This window comes from Tamandua tetradactyla, chromosome 5 (genome assembly GCF_023851605.1).
Source record: "Tamandua tetradactyla isolate mTamTet1 chromosome 5, mTamTet1.pri, whole genome shotgun sequence".
NCBI lineage: Eukaryota > Metazoa > Chordata > Mammalia > Pilosa > Myrmecophagidae > Tamandua > Tamandua tetradactyla.
This window is the reverse complement of record NC_135331.1, coordinates 68,051,718-68,069,071: the sequence shown is the minus strand read 5'-3', so window position 1 is coordinate 68,069,071 and position 17,354 is coordinate 68,051,718. Positions and strand designations below refer to the sequence as shown.

General features: G+C 41.9%; 1 non-coding gene across 1 annotated transcript; it reads left to right on the top strand.

Annotated features, from left to right (window-relative positions):
• Window positions 1-658: 658 nt before the first annotated feature.
• Window positions 659-768, top strand: LOC143685414 (U6 spliceosomal RNA). Its single transcript, XR_013176644.1, has one exon. It is a non-coding gene; the product is annotated as a U6 spliceosomal RNA (small nuclear RNA).
• The last annotated feature ends 16,586 nt before the right edge of the window (window positions 769-17,354 follow it).

Below are 17,354 nucleotides of genomic sequence, written 5' to 3'. Positions count from 1 at the left end.
CATGGGGAAGTCTGCTAGCTTTCTCTTCCATCTTGTTTCATGAAGCTCCCCAGGGGCATTTTCCTTCATCTCCAAAGGTCTCTGTCTGTGTGGGTTCTCCTTGTGGCTCTCGCCATTCTGTCATGGTTCTGCAGTTCTCTCCTTGTTCTCTCAAGGAACTCTCTCCAAAAATTTCTCCTCTTTTATAGGATTTCAGTAAGGGAATAAAGACCCACGTAGAATAAATAGAGACATGTCTCCATCTAATCGAGTTTAATACCCACAATCGATTGAGTCACATCTCTGTGGAGATGGCCTAACCAAGTTTCCAACTGAATAGCGATTAGAAGAAACCATTGCTCTTGCAAGATTGATTAGAATTAAAACATAGCTTTTTCTGGGTATTCAAACCAGCACAGGGGCACTTCATCCATCAGAGGTAAAGAAAAATCAGGAACAGGTGACCCTATCATTGCAGAGGTACAGCAGGCTTTGGTGACTGTCTTCAGTAAAACTCCTTTGGTTTCAAGAATGAACCTGACTAGCCTTAAAGAGTTGGAGTGGGTTTTCATTCCTTTCTTTTGACCAAAGAAAAACAAATCTTGCTAAGGGCAGTAACAGAGTAGCATTTCAAAGAGAGACAGAACCTGGGACTTGAATACTACCAGGCATCTTTTCCAGTCATCACTTTGTAGCAATACACTAAAATTGGAATGATACAAAAGAAGATTAGCATAGCCTCTGTGCAAGGATAACACACAAGTTCATAAAGAATTATTTTCCATCTTAAGCAATGGTGTCCTCCTTTTTCTCTTTGTTGACCACCTTGTGCTTCTCTAGGACATTTAGCTGTTGAAGACAGAATATTTTGGTTCTTTCTTGACTTTAAGTCTAAAAATCCTGGGAAGGTTCTCATTGCTCCATCCTAAATGATGTTCCCACCTCTGACCAATACAAAGAAAGGAGGGAAGAGATTCATGTAATAGCACAGAAGATCTCTTGGGAACTTCACTGCTCCCTTATTCAGCTTGGTGAATTCCTACAAGCTCTATTCCCATACTCATTTTAAGCTGTCTCATGTTTATCTAGTTTTTCTGTTTCATCATAGAGTCTTATATACAGATTCCCCCAAATCCTGCCCAGTTCTTTGAAAATAAAATGAGATTTGAATGGTTTGCATGGTTTGAACCAGCTTCTCTCTAAGACATTGCCTCATAGATCATCACAAACAGTGGCAAAAGGCTCATAATATATATCTGACTTACTTTCAGATGTCAGTCACCATTATCTACATAGGGAGATTGAGATGGAGATGTCCAGAAAGTGGCTACAAAGAGAAATACAGAGTCTGTTGGAAATTGGGTGTGGAGCTCAAAGAAGCATTAGGATTGAAGGCATCGATTTCTGGGAATCATCAGCCTGTGGTTGATAATTGAAACGGTAGAAGCAGATATGATTACCAGTGAAGAAATGGTATCTGAGAAAATGGCCAAGGGGAACTTGGGGGACTCTTTATATGAGAGATGGACAGAGAATAAGAAGACTTCAAGGTAAGAGAAAGACAGAAGATGAAGAGAAGGAGGGGAATTTTCATGACTTATTTGACCAACTTATATTATGCTTCAGGCAACTCCTAGTTATCCAATGGTTAGCAAGTGATAGGTTTTCCAAGGCCATGATTTTCCCCCATTTTTCTATTTCTAGCCCTCTATTTCACTTCTCGATAGCATTACCCTTTTGGGACAGAGGAAGCAGATGGATTGATCTCATTTTGCTTCTGAGCAGATAGACCAAATAAAATAATTTATTGCTGGGTGGGCCATGGTGGCTCAGTGGGTAGAGTTCTCGCCCACCATGCCAGAGACCCGGGTTCGATTCCCGGTACCTGCCCATGCAAAAAAAAAAACAAAAGAGTTGATTGGGGCAGATTATTGGCAGAGGTGCAAAGTAAAGATTTTTATTTTTTTATTTATACATGTCTATTCAACTCTTCAACAATGCATTAAACCTTTAAATAATTCCATTAATTGCTTAGGATTCTAGGCAACAAAACCTGTTACAGGTTTACAAGTCTAGAGGCCAACCTTTGGAAGATTACTTATTATTCCCTAGAAAGATCTTCACTGTAGGATAGCTTTTCTTATGACATCCTGTTGTCTTTTTATTTACACACTTGGCATTTAAACCATAGCAGGAGATGAAAAACACACTGAGAAAGGCACACATCTGTATTCATAGCATTCATTGCCTAGCTGCTCGGGACAACTTACTTGCCTTCTGAGTGTATGTCTAACTTGGTGATAGCCAGCAACTGTGAAATAGCCACAAATTGACATAGTTGCTGGAGGTCATAAATAATTTAGATAAGGAGCTCCTCTCTTATTAATGATGTCAAATCTTCCCTAAGGTTTTGCAAATCAAATTCTGTGGGCCAGATTATGGTCCTTTGCCGGGAGAGGTGCATGTTCCATGGGGTGTTTTTAATAAATAGCTCATACCAATTTTCTGCAAAAGCCATTCATCATTGGTTCCTGAAATTCACAATTAAGACCAAGTTTTCCTCAGGAGATAAGGGACTCTCCTGGTCCAACTGACTAAAATCAGAAAAGTCTTTCTAAAGAAATAACAATAATTACAATAAATAAAAGCAATGATCATAGCAGTGGTTATGCCATCTGGAATATGAATACCACACTCATTTGGGCCCTTCAAATATTTAGCAACAGGGATCATATTAATTCCTGCCTGCTTGCGTTGGACTGACCTTCACAGGTCTGCCCATCTCCAACATATTCCTATTCTCACTTAACCCACGTTCCCTAAGCTGTTACTTATCTTACATCCTCCCCTCCCAGTTCACTCCAGGGCCCCCATTAACTGTGGGATCCACAGCTGACCAAAGGGCAACAAAGCTCACACATTCTGTGGCCTAAATGTTGCATTTCTTTTCTGCACATACCTTGATACAATTGCCTCATTAGTAGCCTCCTTCTTCTTTATTATAACATAATTTGAAAAACCATGTATACTGGATTAAGAAAAATCTGAAAGTTGAAGGACGGGAGTTTCTGAGGCTGGGATAAATTTGATAAAACTGTTCCTGCCTCTGGGGCTGTGACTAAAGAGGGCATGAATGAGTTCTCTTATTACTTTTAAGTATTAGGAGAAGGCAAAGATGGGTGAAGAAGAAGTAAGAACTCAATGGAGGAGTTTCAATGAAGAGTGGGGTCAAGAGCAAGATACGGACAGAGAAGACTAGAACCAATGCAAAGTCACAAATGGTTAGAATCGCCTAGAACGCCCTCTTTCCATGGCACCCAGAGAGTGTTTTGGGGACACATTCTGAGAATGTCAATAGGTGAACCATGTGGTTCTCCCCATAACCTTACAAGGTTGATAAGAATGTGGGTTCAGACACACAGGTCTAGGGTGAGGTGATAAGTCACAAAAATAACTTTGTACAAGGAAGGTGTTATGAAAATGGTGACTATATATCTTTCCACGCAAACAGACACTTTAAAGAGTGAAAGGGGATATGCTAGGGCAACAGGCATAATCTAGTACTGTCCTGGGAAAACTGAGAAATACAGTCAACCAGGTTTGAAGTCTTAAACAAGATGTTCGTCAGGTATGTCCTCTCTGAACAGGTGGCACTTGAGGCTACACCAGGAAGATGGGAAGGACCAGCCATGTCTTGATCTCAAGGAAATATGTTCCAGGCAGGAGAATAGAAGACACAAAGACCATGAGCAGAATGAACTTGGCATATCTGAGGAACATGAAGAATGCGTGTATGTTTGTATCAGTTATTTATAGCAAAGAAGAAAGTGGTACAGAGATATGGTCATAGAGAAAATAGGGGTGAGGTCACATAGGGCCCTGTGAGGCAGGGTAAGGTGTCCGGCTTGCATTGTAAATGTAATGAGAAGCTGTGGAGCATACTAATCATATTTAAAAATATGCTCTCATTTATTGTGTAAAAAGATCATCCTGGATTCAAAGTGGAGAATGGGCTGTAGAAGGAAAGAGTGGAAGAGGGGTGTTCTAGTTTGCTAGCTGCCAGAAAGCAATATACCAGAAATGGAATGGCTTTTTAAAAGGAGAATTTAATAAGTTGCTAGTTTACAGTTCTAAGCCTCTGAAAATGTCCAAATTAAAGCAAGGCTATAAAAATGTCCAATCTAAGTCATCAGGGAAAGATACCTTGGTACAAGAAGGCTGATGAAGTCCAGGGTTTTGCTCTCACTGAAAAGGCACATGGCGAACATGGCAACATCTGCAGGCTTTCTCTCTAGGCCTCTTGCTTCATGAAGCTCCAAATGTCTCTGGCTCTGTGTGGCTTTCTCATTGCCTTTTGGTGGCTCTAAAAAGGGAACTCTCTCCAAAATGTTTCCTCTTTTAAAGGATTCCAGTCAAGGCCCCACTTTGAATGGGTAGAGTCACAACTCCATGGAAGCCATTTAATCAAACGTTACCACCTGCAATTGAGTGGGTCACATCTCTAGAGGAACAATCAAAAAGTTCCCAGCCAGCAAGACTGAATGAGAATTAAAGGACGTGGCTTTTCTGGGGTCCACCACAGATTCAAACTGGCATATGGGGAACCAGTTTGGAGGCTTTGGTCAAAGTCCAGGAGAGAGATATGGTGATTTGGACTAAGTTGGGAGCAGAGGAGATGGTGAGGAGGGAACAGATTCTGGGAATATTTTGAAAGTAGAGCTAAGAGAATTTGCCAGTGCTCTGGGGAAGTAGAGGGAAGACAAAAGTTAAGGTTTTCAATCTCTATAACTGGGTCAATGGTGGTACTATTAACCGAGGTGGGAAACTTGAACATGAGCAACTTTTGGGGGAGCAGTGGGTGGGAATCAAGAACTCTATTTGGCCATAGATTAACTTGTGATGACATCCCTTCCAGTAGAACCAAATATCACTGCCATACTGATAATGCCCAGATTATGTCTCTAGCACCGAAGTCTTGACTCTAGTATCCAACAGCCAAACATTTCCACTTTGATGTCTAGTAGACATCCCACTCCTCACAGCAGGGCTATTGGAACTCTCAAGAAACTGTGTTTTGGTAGTTTTTGCAAGCAGGGACTAATTCATATCCTTAGGTTTCCCTTTACCTGGTACCAACTGACTAACTTTTCTCTGGACACCAAAGCATTAACATAGCATAACAGTCTTTCCACTCCACCTAGAAGGAACATCATTCTTTAACCCAAGTACTAAACCTACACTCTCAGATTTGCTAGGTTGGTATCCAATTTTCCCCATGTAACACTATGATACATTATGTAAAGGCATTACCACAAAATAAATGAAGAATTCCCAAATCTAATGTCATTTAGGGGAGTTTTAGGTAAAGAGTTTTAGACCTGGAAGAGACCTGGGGATGACTGTAAGTTCAGAAAATGGTGGCAAGGAGACAAACCAAGAATACTGAAAGCATCCCATTTCCCATTGTGCTGGTTTGAAAGGATTTATGTACTCTAGAAAAGTACATAATCCTAATCAATTTTAGGGGAGCAATGGTTTCTTCTAATCCCTATTCAGTACTATAGGTTGGAAACTTGATTAGCTTATCCCCATAGGGATGTGACTCAACCAGTTGTGGTTATTAAACTTGATTGGTTGGAGACATGTCTCCACCCATTCTACGTGGGTGTTGATTAGTTTACTGGAATCCTGTAAAAGAGGAGACAGTTTGGAGAAAGTTCCTTTGGAGAATGAAGAGAGACTCACAGAGCCATGACAGAATGACAAGAGATCCACCAGCCAGCAACCTTTGGAGATGAAGAAGGAAAACACCTCCCAGGGAGCTTCGAGAAGCAAGAGGCCTGGGGAGAAAGCTAGCAGATGCCGCCACACTCGCCATGTGCCCTTCCAGCTGAGAGAGAAATGCTGAACGCCACTGGCCTTCTTGAACCAAGGTATCTTTCCCTGGATGCCTTAGATTGGACATGTCTATAGACTTGCCTTAATTGAGACATTTCCAAGGCCTAAAAACTGTAAACTAGCAACCTACTAAATTCCCCCTTTTTAAAAGTCATTCCATTTCTGGTATATTGTACCCCAGGAGCTAGCAAACCAGAACAGGGACATCAGTAGTACTGGAAAACAAAGGGAAAAGGCTCAGGCTTAAGTGACCCTGATCTGGCCTTCTCCTGGACTTGCCCCTTTATATAGGGCCAAGGGAATCTGCCTGCCTAGAGTCATATCTTCCCTTCTTTATCATACCCCGGATACCTGAGACCCTGGAATTCCTTGTCCAAATACCCCCACCCCTCCACAGGACTCTTCTATCCTCCAAAGGGTAGATGTGTTACCATTACAAGACTCCCTAGGTCCTGGTGGTGGCCAAGGGGAGGCTGTTTGCAAGACTTCTCTGGACAGAGTGTGAACAGGTAAGCTAGTATGCCTACAGGCAGAGACTCATTGTGATGAGGGACAGAACCAGAGAGCAGGAAAAGAAGGTGGCTGTCAGTGGGTATTTGGGTTACTGTTCCATGCCATCATGTATTGGTGAAGAGCTCCGAAGAGTCCAAGAATTCTCAAGTTGAATCTGCCCCTTATAAAGGTACATTTGTGATACTAGAAAAAAGAGCACATTAATTTATTAGTATCTTATCTTGATGCCTATCTTTTAAGTATTTAGACACCGGGTATGTAGGTCTCCATTGGCCTCTTGCCCCAGGCCCTATGTGGGAAACCACCAAGAGGGTTGCTTTGAGGTTCTCTCCGTACCCACTAGAGATGGTGATAAGGGAGAACTTCTGGCCCTTTTGCCTCTGCCCTGTAGTATGTCTATCTTAGTAAAAGGGTGCAGATTTAACAAAGAGAAGAAAGGGCTAGGCATGACTGTCTCAGAATAGAATTTGTCCCATTCCCCTACCCAATGTCATGCCCCAGGCAGGAAGTATTATCCAAGCGCCGATAAAGGTTATGGTGGCTTTCTGTACAAAAGTCCACGTGCCAGATATATGTAGCTGGCTTTACACGTCAACAGAAAGATGCAAAAGAGTTCAGATTGAAGTCTGTGTGGGGAAAATGACCTAGATCAAGGCTGGAACTTTAGGAAGGACAGGCCTGAGTCGCGCTGGCACTGGGGGCCTGTGAGTGTAAATGTGTTCACAGCCAGAGGATGGAGGTGGCTACGAACGCCCAGGAGGTCTGGCGCACCCTGCAAACCCAGCCGCTCGGCCCCACCCACTCAAAACAAGGGATCAGGCCCTTTTTGCGTGGGTTTTACCGGGAAAAGCATCCGGGGTCACCGACTGACCTCCACCTTCACGGGCTCACGCTAAATCCAGAACATTCTGGACGTTTTTTTCGTGATCAACGCCTTCCTGTTCTAAAACGGAAACCTGGGGGAAATACTTGCTCTACCTTGCAGGGGCACCGGCCCGGCCTAGAACGCGGGTTTCCCGGCTCCAGCTCCCTCCCGCGCACTGCCACTAGGGGGAGCGGGAGGCTGCGCAGCTTATGGTGGTGGCTAGTCTCCAGGGTGGTTTAAAGCCCCGGGTTCACGTCATTTTCACTTTTCCCTTTCTCTTTCTGCCCGTCGAACCCAGAGCAAGGAGAGAATGGAGTCACCCAGACACGGTGTCCTTTCTCTCTAGTAGCTCTCACCCAGGTCCCACCCACCCCTAGGGACTCCAACTTAGTTGGTCAAGGGTAGGGTGTAGTTTACCTATTGGGAGTTCTTAAGTTTCCCACGAGATTCCCGTGTGCGGCCAACAGCAACTCCCTCTTATATCCCCTACACCTGGGAAGTTTTTTTTTAGATTTAGATTAACTTTTCCCAACCTGTACTGCTATTGATAATTCATTCAGGAAAAAGGCATCTTTGGACATCATTTCATCAGGACTGGGCAAATCTATACCGCTAATGTGGACGCAATAATGCTGAATTTGGACTTGATGCGTTGTCTATTGGCCCATATTACTGTCCTCCCTTGCTTGCTATTAATACTGTTTTAGGCAGAGATAAAAATCAATGTAAGAATAGCATGCTCTGGCGGCTGAAACTTAAATACCGAAACCATTTCACTATTTTACAAACACAACCCCAGGTGATAATTTGTATCAAGACTAATAGATGTTTAAGAAAGATTTTTAAATTGCAAAATTATAATACTTATTCTTGATCATTATCAGGTTTTTCATTTGCACAGAGATCTTTTGCATAGGAATCTGAAGGTATTCGGCTCCCCCTTTTTAAAGAAAGGATGTAAGAGAAGTAGCAGTTTGGACTCAGTTGTCTAGAATCCTCATTGCTTTTCACCCAGGCTCAGGCCAGGGAGGCCAAGCCCCCAGGATAACCTGGAAATGCTCAAAGAAGTTCAGTCCCAAAATAAAATCTTCACAGACTGGCAGCAGGGTCCCTGTCCCTCCACCCGCCTACCCCATCTGCTTTAGTTTGTTAAGACTGTGGGAAATGCAATATGCCAGAAATGGATTGGCTTTTTAAAAATTTTTTTTAATTTTAAAAATTTTTTACATATTTTTTATTTAAGAAAGCAAACAAAATACTTAGAACCACCAACAATGGATATCTTAGCTTAACCATAGACATATTAAATAAAGTATCCATATAATCGTTGTAAAGCTTGTGTTTGCACAGTAAGTTTCTGGGTTAGCTTTTATAAAGGAATGTATTAAGTTACAAGTTAATAATTCTAAGGTTATAAAAATGTCCAAACTAAGGCATCTAGGGAAAGATACCTTGACTCAAGGAAGGTTGATCTGGGAAGATATAGGGCTGGCACCTGCTGGTCCTTTGGCATCTTGTTTCAAATAGCTTCCCTGGGCATGTTTTCTTTCTGCATCTCCAAATACCTGAGTCATGTGTGGACTCTGAAGCTTTTTCCAAAATGGTTCCCTCTTAAAGGACTCCAGTAAGAAACCCAACCTTGAATGGGTGGAGACACATCTCCATGGAAACCACCTACTCAAAAGGTCCTACCCACAACTGGTGGGTCACATCTCCATGGAAACAACTTAATCAAAAAGATCCCACTCAACGATATTGAACCAGGATTAAAGAGCGTGGCTTTTCTGGGGTACACAACAATTTCAAACCAGAACACCAATTGTTTTTAACAATTTAAAGGGGATATATAGCCCTTAATTGAGGGGCAGACATGTAAAGCAATGAATTCAAGGTCACGCAGGTCAAAAGTATTGAAGGCAGAATTGGACCCAGGTTCTGGCTGTTCCCACGTCTGTGCACTTTTCCTTGCCAGCCACTGGGCTGCCCCTGAAGTTCCCCCTCCAGCATCTCAGATAAGGAGACCCTCGGGCTGAAATACAGCTCTCCCCGACTAAAGGGTCCATTTTCCATCTGCAGTAGCACTGTATCTAAACATCACCCGAAAGAGATCAGTGTATATTTAGAGAGAAAGGAAATCCAAACAGGAGATTATCTTACCTTTTGTCAACTGAGAAATTACAGACTGAGCTGCAAGGTAACAGAAGTGTTTATCTGGAACCTTAGAATTGCAATTTGGGAAGCACAGATTCAGGTAGCAACCCAAGACTGTCCTGTGTTGGGCCTTTCAAGCCAGGGTTTTTAAAGAAAAAAAAAGAGAAGATTATACAAGTTGTTTGTAAAGAATCATGACTGGTGAATATTTTGGGACTTTCCAAAAGTCCTTCAAGTGAAGTGCGCTACTCATGCCTTCATCTTGTAGCTGGTAAACGGCATCGAGAAGTTTGCGGAACCATGGTTGGTTTTGATTTTGCATACCTTGGTAGTTTATGATAGCTGGCTGAGGTGTGTGTATGAGCAACTTCCAGAATGGCCTCCTGCATCCATTTTAAATCTTTTAGTCATAGTTTCTAAATCTTTTTCGTTTCCTGGGCTGCTCAAAGCAGATACCATGAAATGTGTTGGCTTTAACAATGGGAATTTATTAGCTTACAAGTTTACAGTATTTGAGACTGAGAAAAATTCCAAATCAAGGCATCGTCAAAGCAATGCTTTCTTCCCAAAGACCATCTGGGCCAGTGATCCTTCGTGCCTCTATCGAGGCACGTGGTCATGTCTGCTGGTCTCTCGCTTCTTTTCTGGGTTTCGTTGATTTCAGCTTCTTGCCTCATGGCTTTCTCTCTCTCTGTATTCATTCCACTTATAAGGAACTCAATCAAGAGGATTAAGACCCATCCTTAATGAAGTGGGTCGCATATTAAGTGAAGTTGCCTCATCAAAAGATGCTACTTACAATGGGTCTACACCCACAGGAATGGGTTAAGAACACGCTCTTCTGGGATACATACAATTTCAAACCCCTATGCATAGTAACTCCATTTTGTCTTATCTCTTTTCTCGTTCTCCTATTTCAGTATCTGACAGATAATTTCATTCTGGAAGCTTCTTTTTAATGTTTTGTAGCAAACCAAGGTCCTGAATAACTTACATGAGAAATATTACAAACTTATAACCTGACTTTAGGTTAGAACTTTGAAATTCTCATTCATTTATTTCAAGAAAATCTGTGAAGGGTATATTATGTACCTGAGCCTGTATAGGTTTTGGAAATACAAAAATGAGCAAGACATGCCCCAGCCATCAGAGGGCTGAGAGATGAGTCAGGCATGCAAGAATCTATGATATGAGGTGGAATGTGATGCCTCCTAAAGGGAAATACAGAGGGGTGGGAATGCAAGGGGAGCAAAGGGAGGATGTGGCAGGCTATGTCAGAAGGAAAGGACCTGTTCTATCAAGGAAATTATTAAAGGTGGTGGGAGGTGCTAACCTAGCCCATCACTCCCCCAGACCCAGGTCACACATCCCAGATCCACTGGGCTAAATGACACTGGGAATCAGTGGCTAGATCTGCTGGCACTGGAAAGCTCGGGCCCCATCTAAAAGGGCAGCCACTGTTTTTTCCAGGGAACTGAAACCTGGTGGAAATGAGGGCCCTGCTGAGGAAGTCAGGACACACCTAGTGGCCATCTCTCAGCTTCCTGTTCTATCCTTACCTCCTTTTCTACTGTGTGCAGATGTGTCAGTATGTTTCCCTTCTGTATCCCGAGGGAGACATTAAGTCTAATGAAAAGACCTGACCATACCTTATACCCAGAACCCAGAAACAAGCAGTCCTCGATGTTATCAGTGGCAGGGACCCCCCACCCCCCGATTTGTACAAATACCCCACCCTCAAATAGTACAGGTGTCTCCCCTCCAGAGTGGGGCATTCAGATGAGTGGTCCACTGACCCTGATTTGGGAGGCTGGTCATTATGGCATCTCTTTACCTGCTCTTTTGGACTCTTTGTGCTGTGTAAGTAATAAAATGGTCATTTATTGAAAATTTCTGTTGTGCCTATGGCTGTGTACCCAGGATACATCATGTAGCAATTCACTCCATGGGTCCAATTTTACAAAAACTTCCTATTTTATGTGAAATCTCCTAATTGTTATATAGTGGCTCATATTTAAAAAAAAAACCACTGAGATATAAGATCAACATTTAAAAATATAGCAGTTTATCCATACACTGGTAATGAACAATCTGAAAGAAAAAAAAAGAGAGAGAAAAGTTCCTTTTACAATAGCAACTAAAAGAAAAAGTATCTAGGAGTAAATGTAACCAAGAATATAAAGGACTTATCCAGAGAAAACTACAAAACATTGCTGAAAGAAATCAAAGAACACCTAAATAAATGGAAGAACATTCCATGTTCGTGGATTGGGGGATGAAATATTGTTAAGATTTCAATTCTGCCCAAAGCAATTTACAGATTCAACACAATCCCAATCAAAATTCCAACAGCCTTCTTTGAAGAAATGGAGAAGCCAATCATCAAAATATGTGGAAGAATAACAGAACCCGAATAGCCAGCACCATCTTGTAGAAGAATGATGTAAAAGGACTCATGCTTCTCAATTTAAAAACTTAGTACAAAGCCATAGTGGTCAAAACAGCATGGCACTGGCACAAGGACAGACTTACAGGCCATTAGGGTTCACTGTTGCACAGCCCTATGGATGGTTTTGTTTTTTAAGTTTTGCCCCAGCAACATATATACCACCAAAAATTTCCCATTTGTCCATATTCAGATATATAATTCATTGGTGTTAATTACTCTTACAAAGTTGTGTTATCAGCCCCACTACATGTCATCAAAAATTTTCCATCACCCCGAACAGAATCTCTGTAGAAGAATTAACTCCTAAACCCGACCTCCACCCTGGGCCCTGGTAACCTCTCTTCTAATTTCTGACTCTCTGAATTGGTTTATTCCTAGGACATTCCAACTTGTAGCCAAGTTTGAGAACCACTGAAATGATTTATTAATTCACACATCTGACAAGCTAACCAAAAGGCCTGCAAGCAACTGCTCAACTTTCCCCTCCTTGCTCCTTTCTATCCCAGGTCCATGACCTGCATGAGACTGGATATTTAGTCCAGGCCACCAGTGGTCTTAAGTACATGACTGTGAAAATTAGAACAGGCACCCTTTCCACAAGACACGTTGCTTCATTGTGCTTGAAATTGTCTTCGTATTGTTTACTGATTATGCTAGAATGAATTCTGCACGTCTGTAAGGAAATAAACTGCTGTAATAAACATATAAATCAATGATGCCATGCAAATGAAGGCCCCTGATTTGTGGGAGCCTTGCATAGTGCATAGCCTGTGCCCTCTATTATTCCAAAAAGGTATGCAATCCCCAAGCACCCAACTCTCCAATCTGAGCCCAGCCAAGCTATTCTTTGGCTAATTTCCAGTTTGAATGACCATAATTAAGGGGAATATATTTTCCAAAGCCCAAGTAGAGACCTTGACTCTGAGAAAGGCTTTTGTTTTTCTGACTTGTGGATCTATTTAAATTAAAAGTCTATAAAAGCATTAGATTAAATCACATTTATTTATTTAATGAGTCATCTTTATTTAAGAAGGATTACGTTGCATGAAACTGGAACTGTTCTGGAAAATCTGAGAAGGATGTCTGCCAACTCCTAACCTCCAGTCTGAAATTCTACAGCTCTGCTCTACAGTCTCCTCATGATGGGGCATTTGTGCCTCAATCTGTTCTCTATGCCTAGTAGGTTCCTTGCAGTTTACAGGCCTTAGGTAACCGTGATGCTTCTGACGGGGAAATGGGAGGTACACAGAGCTCCACCCTGGCAATTCCCTCTCTCCATGGCCTCTCATGAACAGAGGTGGCTGCTTGAGAAGGAATGACTAAACCCTGATATCTTTTCCTTATTATCCTTTGGTAGGTATTCCCTCGTGGCACTGCCATGGGGGAAACTGGGCTCACTGATGGCTGAGGAAAGGGGAGGAAAAGGTGGCAGGGGCCCAGCAACCCACATGGACTGCTTGTCCTACCAATGATTAGGAGGAAAGGAGATGCATCTTCAGACAAGGAGGAGTCATATTGAGCTGGAAACATCATCTGTGAATTTGGGCAGAGCATCTTCTTCCCACTAGCAAAGGACAACTGACCAGTGGACAACACAGAAAAATAGTAGTGAAAGTAATCTTTGTTTCCAAATAAACATCATTCAAGTGTTTAAACATAAGTATGGAGCTGGCCCCCATACTTCCCAGAATATTTGCCCAAAGAATCTAAAGGTAATGAGAAAAGTCCTGTTCTAGAAAAGATCCTAGTTTCAGATCTGATATTAATCAGTTGTATGACCTTGGACAAGCCACCACAACACCTGGTACCTCCTACTCTTCATCTGTGGAATGAGGGGGATGAACTAACCGACCTCTAAAATCCCTTCCAGGTTTAGCAGCAGCAAAGCATAGAGAGCACAGATGCTGGAGCCACAATGCCTAGGGACACCTCATGGCTCTGCCTCCTGCTAGCTGCATGACCTTGGGCAAGTTATTCATCCTAGCTAACCCAGAGTAAAATGAGGATAAAAATGTCACCTACATCATAGGGTTGCTGTGAGAATTAAATGAGATCATATACATTAAGATCTTAGAACAGGGCCTGGCACATAGAATATGCCTCGTGAGTGTTCTGCTAAAATGGAAACCACATGGTGCAGAGATCTTTGTCTGTTTTGATCGCTTGCGTGGTCTAAGTGCTGCTAATATTTTCTGGCATATAGCAAACAGTCGGGGAGTACATGAAGAAAGAAAGAGAGAGAGAGAAGAAAGGAAGGAAGGAAGGAAGGAAGGAAGGAAGGAAGGAAGGAAGGAAGGAAGGAAGGAAGGAAGGAAGGAAGGAAGGAACAAATGAACGAACGAACGAACAAACAAAGGAAGGAAGGAAAGATTCTGACTGTATAACCTCAGGTCCAGGCTTTGCATCTGAGTCTTCTCCTTTCCACTCCTTCCCCCACTGAATTTCCCAACCATCATTCTTATTATAGTGCGAAGTGAAGTGTAAGATATAAAAATTGCAAAAACATGTAAATACTGTGACATATTGCGTTTTCCAAAATGGCTGCAACAATATTTCCAGGCCCATATGCTCTTCCAGAATCTTATCATTTTCCCATCAAGAGATGGGGTCTAAGTCCCCTCTGCTTGAACAAACCTAACAGAGTATGGTAGATGTGATATCACATGACTTCCAAGGCTAGGTCATAAAAAGCATTGGGACTTCTACCTGGACTCTCTTAGGATTCTCAACTTGGTACCTGAGCTTCCGTGTAAGAAATGCAAGGCTTCCATGATGTGAGGAAGCCCAAGCCAGTCTGTAGAGAGAACACAAGGAAAATCCCTAAGACTACAGGAAGAGAAAGGGATGCTGGCCAAACTCCATCTGTTTCAGCACAGCCTCTTCCTCTTCCAGCTCCAGCCACTGTCTGACTGTAACTACCTGAGAGACCCTGAGACAGAAACCCCCAGCTGAACTGTCCAAATTCCTGACCCACAGAAACTGTGAAAAATAATACATGACTATTCTTGCTTTAAGCCACTATTTCAGGATAATTTGTTAAGAAGCAATAGATAATTGGACCAGTTACGAATTGCTTGAGAAAGTATAACTACTACGTCTGGCTATTTCAGGCCCACCTCTCTCATTCCCCAATAACTACTTGGTCTTTGCAGATGCTGGATCTTTTTTTGCAGAAATTCCAAGTACAATCTCCTCCAATCCACCCGGGAATTTTCCTCCTGGCAGAATACCAGAACCCCAAGGTCACATTCATTAGACAATGGCCTAATGAGTTACTTTGACCTTGGCCCCTGTTTTACTTTCCAGGCTGTTATGACAAATACCATACAACAGGGAAAACAAACAAACAGGAATTTAGTGTTTGGGAGCCCAGAAGTCCAAAATCAAGGCATTGGCAAGGTGGTGCTTTCTCCTCAAAGACTGTCCTGGCTTGCTGCAATCCTTAGGGCTTCCTTGGTTTGCATCTCTGTCTCTCCCATCACAAGGCAATCTGCGTCCTTGTCCTCTTCTTCTTTAAGCTTTCTCTGACTTCTGGCTTTTTATTTTGACTGACAGCCTCTGAATTTCCCTTTCTATATGGATTCCCATCCTGTGGATAAAGGCCCACTCTCACTCAGTTTGGCCATACTTGAATATCTCCAAAGGTCCTTTGTTGTGAACAGGGGGCTCACAACTTCAGGAACGCATATTAAGATTAAGAACGTGTCTTTCCTCCTAACCGTGGCAGCCCTTCTCAGACTGCAAAGAACCTCTTAGTATTCAGTAGAGACACTATTTTCTCTTTGCTTCCAGTAACTGTTAGGGCCCTCAAAAGCCTTTTGTCATTGACTCTTTCCTGAAAGGTTTTCATATTTCCTTACTTTTCCCATCATTTGCCACCGTTTTCCTCAAGTCTCAAAATGATAGTAACTTCACTCTTATTGTTGTCATTAATGTTTGATTATAAAAGTGACACCTATAAATCCTACATCCATACTGATAAGCATAATATAAGTTGGCTCTAGAAGAAAAGGGTATATTTATCATCATGAAGGAGGAAGTATTTATCATGATGACAGGTCAGCATATATATTGACATGCACTTATAAGAATAACTGTTCTTTGTGTAACTTTATAACATTCAAGGAGCTGTCCACACAAATCTCCTCACGCGATCCTCACAATAACTCCTTGATATTATTTTTGGGTTACCATATTATTTTTCATTTACCACATGAAGAGACTGAGGCTTAAAGATATGAAATGACAAGAAGGTAAGTGCAGGGGGGAGATATTCTTGGTCTAAAGTTTCTTCTTTGAATCAAAACATGTTTTTCTTAGGTGACAATATTATTTTTCATCCATATAATGAATTTGCAAGTCCTTCTTTCTCTGATAAATCCAAGGCATGGCTGCTACTCTGAGACAAAGAAGAAGTCAAACAGAGAACAAGCTTATGTCAGATATAACAGTCCCAAATGCCTGAAAAGGAGTTCTCTGGAAGCTGAGAACAGAAGATAAGAAAGCATAAGTGCAAGTTTACTATAAGGGACAACTCAGGTGTGACTTTACAAAAGCAGTTCATAGTAGAGTTAAGAGCCAATAATCTGGAGATGGAAGGCTGCATTTACATTTCCACTCTGACTTACTAGCTACATAACTTGAACAAGTAATATCTCCAAGACCTGATCTCTTCATCTGTGAAATAAGCTATTAATAACATCTTATGTAAAAAGTATTAAAAGAGAATTGAAAAAAGGGTGTTCAGATAAAAACTTAAATCAGAATGTTCACAGCAGCACTATTCACAATAGCCAACCAGTGAGAACAATTCAAATATCCATCAGCTGATGAAAAGACAAATAAAACATGGTCTAATCATACAATGGAATAGTATTCAGCCATAAAAAATGATGTACCGACACATGCCATGTATCAGTTAGGGCTCTCCAGAGAAACAGAACCAATAGGAAACATATGCACAGAGACAAGACAGATGAGAGAGATGAAAACCTATATTACGTATATTATGTATAATATATACATATTATATATGTGTAATTTGTTGTAAGGAATAGGCTCATTTGACTGATGGGGAGGAAAAGGCAAGTGCAAAATTTTGGGACAGGCTGGCAGGCTGGTAACCTAAGCAGAGTTGTTGCACTCTTGAAGCAGAATTGCTTCTTCTTAAGTTCTTCTACTGATTGGATGAGGCCCAGCCACGTTACTGAGGGTAATTGCCTTTATTTAAAATCACCTAAATGTAGATGATCATCACACCTACAAAATACCTTCATGGTGACACCTAGACTGGTGTTCGATTAAGTGACTGAGTCCTATAACCTAGCCAAGTCGGCACGTAAGATTAACCATCACTGCTACAACGTGGACGAACCTTGACAACATTTTTCAATGTGAAGGAAGCCAGACACAAAAGGCCACCGTTTCGATATGCTAAAGCTGCCGGAATGCAATATACCAGAAATGGGTTGGCTTTTTCAAAGGGGAGGTATTAGGTTA